Source organism: Orycteropus afer, unplaced genomic scaffold (genome assembly GCF_000298275.1).
Source record: "Orycteropus afer afer isolate SDZICR_OR568_19922 unplaced genomic scaffold, OryAfe1.0 scaffold00380, whole genome shotgun sequence".
In the NCBI taxonomy this organism is placed as follows: domain Eukaryota; kingdom Metazoa; phylum Chordata; class Mammalia; order Tubulidentata; family Orycteropodidae; genus Orycteropus; species Orycteropus afer.
The window spans coordinates 1090185-1100361 of NW_006921967.1; positions in this window are offsets into that span (position 1 = coordinate 1090185).

Here is a 10177-nt window from a genome sequence, read left to right on the forward strand (position 1 = left end):
TTAAAAAAAAAAAAAAAAGAGGTAAAAGATTCTCTAAGAAGGTAATGAAGTGAAAAATGCAAGCTGATAGTTACATACAATCTCTGAAGAAACCAGTAAGATTGGGATAGGAAGATGGCGATCTCTAGGTAAGTTGTCCCTAAGAATGTGAACTAATGAATTTGAAGGGGTTTGAATATATTTTATATATACAGTGTGTATATATAGTGTATGTGTGTATGTATATATATATGTGTATATATATATATATAGTATATTGTGTGTATATATATATATGTGTATAGATAGATCTCAATATATTGTGTGTGTATAAATATATACGTACGTGTGTGTGTGTGTGTGTGTGTATGTATGTATATAAGCTCTGGTGGTACAGTGCCTAAGGCATTTAGGCATTTGACTGCTAACCGGAGGCTGGCAGTACAAACCTACCAGCTGCTCTGTGGAAGGAAGATAAGGCAATCTACCTCCATAAAAATTTGTTGTTGTTGTTGTTGCTGTTGTCATTGTTGTTGTGTGCCATCAAGTCCAACCAACTCATAGCGACCCCTCCTTGGGTTTCTGAGGCAGTATCACTCCGGAAGTAGATTGTCCATCTTCCTTCTGAGGAGTGGCTGGTGGGTTTCAACCGCCAGCCTTCTGTTTAGCAGTCACATGCTTTAAGCACTAGGCCACCAGAGCTCCCCATAAAGATTTAGCACCTTGGAAACCCAATGGGGGTCACTATGAGTAAGAATCAACTCCGTAGCAGTGGGTTTGGTTTAGTTTGAGATATATTTATTCATCTCTAGCAAAAATTTGGACATATATTTGTGAAAAATATATTAGAAACTAAGTAACCAATGTTGAACAAACATAAAAGAAAGGAAGTATGAAAAAATCAATACAAATCATTTACTTCAGTGTATTTGTAATGTGTATGTAACACTTAAGTATATAGGTAATATGTAATAAAATATACTTCAGTATATATTTATATATATCATGCTGTGGCAAAGGCAAAAGAGCCTACATATTGAGTGCAGGAAAAAACTACCAGTGAAAGTAAAAAACAATATTCTGCCTAGCAGAAAAATTATACAGCTGGTGCCATTTGGAGGCAAAAAAGAAAAATATTTTAGAAACCTAGCAATTTTTTTAAAGGCTCTCAAAAAAATTCTAGTTTCTTAAGAACATTTTTTGTAATGTAAAACATGATGTTCTCAGTTTTTTCCACAGACTTAAGAATTCCAACCAAGATTCCAATGGGATTTTTACTTTAGAATTTGAAAAGATATTAACATTGAAAATCATTGTATGATTGGGTAAGAATAGAAAATAATGAAGTGGGAGAAATAGTCCTACTAGTAATTCAAATACAGTATATAATAAAAATATTGTTTTAAGTATAGTAGCCACATTGGAATAAATGACCATTAATGGAATAAAATAGAGAGCACAGATAAACCTTATTATAGGATTAATTGTAAGACATAAAAGAAATCACAAATCAATGCAAAAGAGGAAAATATTCAACAAATGATATAACAATTTATGAAGTTTGGGGAAAAAAGTTAATTTAGATTTTGACCTCATCCTATAGTCCCAAATAAAATCCAGAATAAATTGAATTTAAAATCTTAAAAAAAAAAAACTGAGACCAAAGGAAAAAACAGAAAACAAAAATGAATATTTGCCAAACATCTGATTAAACTTATTAAGCACATAAGCAACATAATATTTATAATAAAAAAAAATGTTACACATATTCACCTAGAAAAGTTAACCAAAATATAAAAGTGAATAACTGGGAAAAAAATTTAACAGCAAAGATGACAAAATAATGAGTTATTTCTTTACAGAAATTTCATATAAATCAATACAGAAACCACTAATGAACAAATTATATCAACTAGTAATTCACAATTGAAAAAAGAAAAGTCAAAAATAAAAAGACAGAAAAAGGTCTTCAGAGATAATCAAAGAAATGCTATAATTTAAACAGGACTTTTACATCAAGAAACAAGATAATATTTGTATAGATTCCTACCTTGGAAGCCCCCCAAAAAGCATGCTTTGCTATATACATGTCCTTGTATAGTCCTCTCTCCGTATTGACTCTAGCTTGGTCAAGTGATTTGCTTTGGACAGTGAGACATTAGCAAGAGTGATACAAGCAGAGACTTGCATGTTAGGACATGTCTTCTTGGAACACTGGCTCTTTGAAGTCACTTGCCATCATTAAAAGAACACTGAGCTGACCCATTGAATAATAAGAGGCTGTGTGGATAGAAACCTTGAGAATTAAAGGCCACCTTGGATGTTCCATTGCCACCTGAACTCTCAGCTGAATGAAGCCACACGAATGGAAGACAACTTTCCAATGGGCTCATAGAATTATGAGAAAAAATAAATCGTTGTTTTAAGTCAGTAAGTTTTGGGGTAGTTAACTAGAAAGCTCTGGTGACATAGTGCCTAAGGCATTTGACTGAAAACCAGTTCAAACCCACCAGCCATTCCTCGGAAGGAAGGTTGGGCAATCTACTTCTGAAGAGATACCACCTCAGAAACCCAAGTAGGGGTAGCTATGAGTCAAATCGACTCAATGGCAATGAGTTTTGTTTTGTTATTACAAAGCAGTACACTATTGAAATAATGTATTTATGGAGCTCTGGTGGTGTAGTGGTTAAGGCATTTGACTGCTAACCAAAAGGTCAGTGGTTTGAACCCATGAGCTGCTCTGTGAAAGACAGTTGAAGCGCTGCCTCTAAGGGAAGCATTTCTTTCTTTGTGTCTCTTGGTCCTAGGAGCACCTTAGTGAAGGGATCTTGGAACCAAAGAACGTGCTCTACTCCCAGTTCTTCTTTCTTGATGGTAGTAAGTCCCTCTTTCTCTGCTCCCCTCTCTCTCCTTTTATCTTTTCCCCTTCCATAGTGATACTGCCTTCAAAATCTAAGGAGGGGTCGCTATGTGTCAGGGCCAAGTCAATGCCACATAACAACACCACAACAACATTACATCATTATATAACTGCCAAAGAACTGAAAATCATGGTCCAGCAAAGTTGATACATATTTTGGGGGGGACACAGTTCAATTCATGACACTCTCTCCATCTCTCCTACTATATTTTCCCTCTTTCTCTTTCCTTCTTCCTTACTTCCTTTTTTTTCAGCATACTTTTGTAGAAACATAGTTGCAATCATATTATAAATACAATTTTGTTGTACTTAAATTAACCACATAACCTAAGCATTTTCCTTATTTCTGTATTTCTTTAAAATCATGCACTATAGCAACCATTTTGGATTTTAAAGTGATAACATCCTCATTTGGATTCCAGGGACCTAGGAATAGGCTCTGTTTGCCAAGGGCAGCAGGGACATATGAGAGGCTGACAACAGGAAAGGAGACAGGTGGTGAGTGTATAAGTGCTGCCCACTAGCAAATAGAGGAGCACAGCGCAGTACCCTGCTTGTATAGATAACATACAAAGAAAACAAAAATCATGGGCAAGTTACTCTAACATACAATCACCAATTAAATATAAACACAAACACGTCACAATGCCTTGGAGACAACAGAGCATCACAGTCCACACATAGAAGCAAGATAAAGCAGGAGAAACAAGGGACCAGGATACGGACCCAAAACACAAGCCTGAGGAAGATGCAGCATTGGAACTCCCTGATAAGGAATTCAAAAGAATTATATTTAAGTATCTTCAACGAATTGAGAGACAGATCAAGGAAAACACTGAGAAAGCCCTAGAACAATTTCAAAAGACAATACAAGAACAAAATGATAAAATAAATGAAAAATTAGAAATGATACAAAATCCACACACAGAAATCCAGAAGATTAATACCAAATTCTCAGAAATAGATAAGACATTGAATGGGCAAAGGAATAGAATTGAATCAATGGAAGACAGAATTAGGGAGACTAAAGGCAAATACCTGAACACTTCTTTGGAAAGAGATAAATCAGAAAAAAGATCAAAACAAAATGAAGAAAGCCTAAGGTTCATGTGGGATACCATCAAAAGGAACAACCTACTTGTAATAGGAATTCCAGAACAGGAAGACACAAATAAAACCATAGAGAAAATTGTCAAAGATTTGTTGGAAGAGAATTTCCCTGGTATAATAAAAGATGAGAATATATCCATTCAGGATGTGCAATAAACCCCAGGGAGCTCTGGTAGCATAGTGGCTAAGGCACTTGACTGCTAACCAGAAGGCTGGCGGTTCAATCCCACCAGGCACTCCTCGGGAGGAAGGTTGGGCAATCTACTTCCGTAGTAGTGATAACTGCCTCAGAAACTCAAGGAAGGGTCGCTATGAGTCAGAGCCCACTCAAAGGCACATAACAACAATGAACCCCAAATAGGAGAGACCCCAAAAGACAATCACCCAGACATATCATCATCAAACTTACCAAAACCAAATACAAAGAAAGAATCATGAGAGCAGCATGGGAAAAATGAAAAGTTACCTACATGGGGCAACCAATAAGACTAAACTCAGATTTCTCAGCAGAAACTATGCAGGCGAGAAGACAATGGGATGGTATGTATAAAACACTGAAGGAGAAAAATTTCCAGCCAAGATTTATGTGCCCAGCAAAACTGTCCCTCAAATATGATGGTGAAATTAGGACATTTCCAGATAAGCAGAAATTAAGGGAATTTGTTAAAACCAGACCAACCCTACAAGAGATGCTAAAGGGAGTCCTTTGGACAGAGAAGCAACAACAGCCAACAACAACTGACCATTTAACACACATGGTGACATAATCCAGAAACCAACCCAGCTACGAAGTATCCAAAGTAAATAAGCCTGCGAGATTGTAAACAGGGAACCAAAGACATCAATCGACAAATGAGGATAACTACAAACCAAAAAGAGGGAAACAACTGTGTCATTACAGAACTTCTAGATGGTAGGGAAGTCAAGACAACTACAATATAGAACAGACTATTCTAAACCTGGGAAGAAAACTATAAATCACAGGGTAACCTCAAAGAAAAATGATAAACCTTTGCATCAAAAAAGAGGACCAGCATAAATATTCAGCAAATACTAAAACAATAGCAATGAAGGAAGTGATAATATGATCCATAAACAAAATGAGCTCAGCATAGAAAATTATACGGAACAAAGAAATCGACATCACGAAAAAGCACATAACAAAAATGACTGCAACAGATTCGTATTTGCTGATAATTACGTATCTGGCAAGGGACTTATCTCTAAGATTTATAGTGGAAGAGTGGATGACCAAACTATGGTACATACATATAATGGAATGCTGCGCAGTACTAAAGAATAATGTACAGTCTGCAAACATTGCATAATATAGATGAATTTGGAGGACATTATGCTGAGTGACATAAGTGAATCACAGAAGGACAAATATAGTATTAGTTTGTTGTTGTGGAGGGTCAAGGAAAGGCTTATATATGGAGGGAAGCTTTCTTTGCTGGTTGCCAGGGGTGGGAGAGAAAGGGAAGGAACACTGCAAAAAATAATAATAATACTACACTGACCCATGTCACTTTAGTTTTGTGTATTTCACTGTACATAAATTATATTTCAATAAAATGCATTAAAAAAATCATGCATTACATTTTATACATTGAAAATTTCCTTTAATTAGATATTTAGTACACATATCGTTTCCAGTATTTTCCTTTCATGTGTGGAATGGTAGCTCCCTGCAAAGACCTCCAAAATAATTTGCTGATAAAGAAAAGCTGCCTTTATTGCTTATCACAGTAAAGGAGACTACTACCTTGATGGAGACCTAGTAGCATCTCTGAAGGGTAAGGGCAAAGTTGGGATATTTAGAAGGCTTTTTTGGGGGTCTGGTTTATGAATCTTTCATTAAGAGGGATTGACTAAAACTAAATAACTCAAACCAAACCAAACTCAGTGCCATTGAGTCAATTCTGACTCATAGCAATCCCCATTGGGTTTCCAAGGCTGTAAATCTTTATGAAAGAAGACAACCACATCATTCTCCCAAGGAGTGAACCACTGACCTTTGGATTAGCAGCTGAATGCCTTAACCACTGTGCCACCAGGGGAAAAGATAAAAGGAGAGAGAGAGGGGAGCAAAGAAAAAGGGACCTACTGCTATCAAGAAAGAAGAGCTGGGACTTGAACACGTTCTTTGGTTTCAAGGTCCCTGCACTAAGATGCTCCTAGGACCAAGAGACACAGAGAAAGAAATGCTTCCCATAGAGGCAGTGCTCTGAATTGAGACTTCTGACCACCTAAACTATAAGAGAATAATTTTTTGTTTGTTATAGCTATCCACCTGTGTTATTTTTGTTATAGTAGTACAAGATAACAAAGACACAGAGAGGAAGAGCTGAGCTGCTCAGTGTTTGCCTTTGAATGCTGGAAATATAACTAGGTTCCCCCCACCCATTTTTATTATTTTAAGGAGCTCTGGTGGTGGTGTGCTTAAGGCATTTGACTGCTAACCAGAAGGTTGGCAGTCCAAATCACCAGCTGCTCCATAGGAGGAAGACGAGGCAATCTACTTCTGTAAAAATTTACAGGCTAGGAAAGCCAATGGGGGTCACTCTGAGTGGGAATTGACTCTATGGCACTGTTTTTCTTTTTCTTTCTTTTTTTTTTTAATATCTTGGATACAGGTCCTTTATATCAGATATATATTCTATGAATATTCTCTCCCAGTTTATGACTTGTCTCTTCATTCTCTTGATACAGGAATACCTTAGAGATCTTGTGGGTTCATTCCCAAACCCTGGCAATAAAGTGAATATCACAATAAAGTGAGTCGCACATTTTTTTTTTGTTTGCCAATGCAAATAAAGTTATGTTTACACCATATTGTAGTCTATTCAGTGTGCAATAGCATTATGAAAATGCTTGAACTATGGTGAGAATTATCAAAATACAACAGAAAGCCATGAAGTAAGCACATGCTATTAGAAAAAATGGCACTAATAGCACCAACAGACTAGCTAGATGCAGGGTTGCTGCAAACCATCAATTTGTGAAACAAAAATTTAATATCTGCAAAGTGCAACAAACTGAAGCACAATGAAACAAAGTACACCTGTAGTGTCTTTTGGATAGCAGAAGTTTTTCATTTTAAAGAAATCCAACTTAATCAGTTTTTTCCTTTATGGATCATGCTTTTGGTGTTGTACCTGAAAACTCATTGCTAAACAATGGACTTTGTGGAGTCAGCCTCAGTATCCAATACCTTCGAGGGCTATTTGTGACAATGACACAAATTTGAAGAAGTCACACCTATTCCCTTAATTTAGAAAGCCAAAACAAAATACATAAATAAAACAAACTAACAAACAAAAAACAGGCTTCTGGAGTGGTGGAGGCTTTGGGATTCTCCAAGACTACTGGCCTGAGATACTCTTCAGACCCTAAACTGAAACTAATTCCTGAGGTCAGCTTATAGCCAAATAATAGATTGGCTTATAAAATAGTGAATATCACCTATAAGTATTGTGCAGCTTAAAAAAAAAATCCCCTATATGAGACCAATTACTTTAAAACAAAACTAAGAATGTAAAAGGACAGGGAAACTGGATTAATGGAAATGGACTGAACAGAAATAATGAGAATGTGAAGGAGGTAACCAATGTCACTGAATAGTTTGTGTAGAAATTGCTGAATGAGAACCTAAACTGCTATGTAAACCATCACTAAAAACACAATAAAATATTACTTTAAAAAAAAAGTGACCCACCAAAGGTTGTGAGGATACAATAAGTAAATTTATCTATACAGAGTTAGGCAAGGTTCTTCTAGGACTTATTAGAAAAATATTTGTTATAGCAGTACTCCATATTACAATGTCATGTTTAAAATCTGTTATGAGGGTACAGAAATTGCTTGAAGGAATTATAAATATTCAGATGAATATCAGTTTTTATGTATGACCACAAAGGCCAATCTACATTGGGATATTCCGCAGACTAATGATGTGGACTTTGCTAAAGGGAATTTCACTTTATTTTACTATCAAATCAGGAAACTGCAATGCAACAATTAAACAAAAAATTTGGGTACAAATGAGTGAAAGAGGTTCCCTTCTTTGTTCCTTGGTGAGATATGTTCTAAGTTCAGTGGTCACTGCCACTGACAAGCAGTCAAGGCAATGTTTAAAGATTGATTTATTACCACATGAAAACAATTTTCTGCATCACACTTTTATATATGTTTTCTCCTTCTTTTTTCAATTTTTATTGTGACTCGGGTGAATGTTTACAGAGAGAATTTGTTCATACACATTTTGTTTCATGACATTGCCTACAATCCTCTTAATGTAACAGGTCTCTTCTCACTTCCTCCACATAACGTAACAGGTCTCTTCTCACTTCCTCCCTGTGGTTAACTTTTCCTTCTGTCCTTCTTCCCTATACATTCCTGCCTCCTGAGCTATCTCCCTGTTCAAATACTGCCTTTCTGTTCTCCCATGATTGATGTTCTAAGGAGTTTATCTACCCGGTATAAATGTTCACCCTATAGGCCTGTCTATTGTTTGGTTGGAAGCCATGGGAGTGGGTTCAATTCCAGGCCTGAAGGGTAACTAGGGACCATAGTCTCAGGGGTCTCACCAGGCTCTGTCAGACCAGTAAGCCTAGTCTTTTTTAATAATTTCAAGTTTGGGTTTTTTTTTTTCCCATTTTATTTATTTATATTTTTATTGTGATTTAGGTGCAGATTTACAAAGCAGGTTCGTTTTACTCAACAATTCATGCACATTCAATTTCATGCCCTGATTACAAACCCCAACCATAAAATACTCTCCTCTCCATGACTTTCCCTTCCCTGTGCCCTTCTTATCTATGCATTCCTGTCTGTCCAGCTTTCCCTCTCTGTGAATGCTGCCCCTCTGATGTCTCATGGCTGATTGATCTAAGGGGTACATGTCCCTAGGTATGATTTTGAGTTTTGTTTCACAATTTTCTCCCACTCTATCCATGATCTCCTGCACCGATCCCTTTCCAAGTGGTTCACCACGGTAGTTGGGTACCATCTAATTCTTCTGGGCTTATGGTCATATAGACCAAGGTTCACATGGTCCACTAATCCCTTGGTCTAATTGTTCCCGTGCATCTTGGTTTTCTTCATTCTTCTTTGCTGCAGATGAGGAGAGACCAATAGCTGCATCTAGATAGCCACTTGCAAGCTTTTAAGACCACAGTCACTACTCACCAAAGTAGGGCTGGAATTGAACTCACTTCCAGCCAGACAATAGACTGGCCTATAAAACCAAACCAAACCAAACTCACTACAGTCAAGTCAATTCTGACTCATAGTGACTCCTCCTTGGGTTTCTGAGACAGTATCACTATGGAAGTAGATTGCCCAACCTTCCTTCCAAGGAGTGGCTGGTGGGTTTGAAACACCAGCCTTCTAGTCAGCAATCAAATGCATTAGGCACTCTGCCACCAGCCATTTACATCAGGTAGACACACTCCATAGAGTGATCAGTTGTGGGAGAACAGAAGGGCAGTGTTTGCACAGGAACACAGCTTTGAGGACAGGAATGCATAGGAAAGATGGGCACAGGAAAGAGGTAACAACTACAGGGAGGAAGCAGGAAGAGAGCTGTTACATTGTAGAGAATTGCAGTCAATGTCAGGGAAAAAAATGTGTATGAACTGCTGTATGGAAAATGAATTTGTTCTGTAAACTTTCTCCCAAATAACAATAAAAATTTTTTTAAAAAGAAAATTTCCTTCCTTATATGAATCTTTCCTTGACCAATTACAATAGTGGACGAATATAGTATTTGTCCTTCTATTATTGACTTATTTCATTCAGCATGATGTCCTCTAAGTTTAGCCACATTATGTGGTGTTTTGCAGATTCTACATTATTCTTTAGTGTTGCAAAGTATTTCATTGTATGTATGTACCATAATGTCTTCTAATTCTTGTGCACCATTAGGCTTTATGAAATTTCAGTGCAATAAGCTTGGCCATAGGCCACCAAACCTATAATATAATATGTCCAGACTCAAAAAAAAGAAAAAGAAAAAAAGCAGTACTTAGATTACAAAATAACTCAGTAAATATTTATTGAGTACTTATTAAATGCTTGGGAGCTCTGGTAGCATAGTGGCTAAGACACTTGCCTGCTAACCAGACGGCTGGCGGTTCAAACCCACCAGCCACTCCTCGGAAGGAA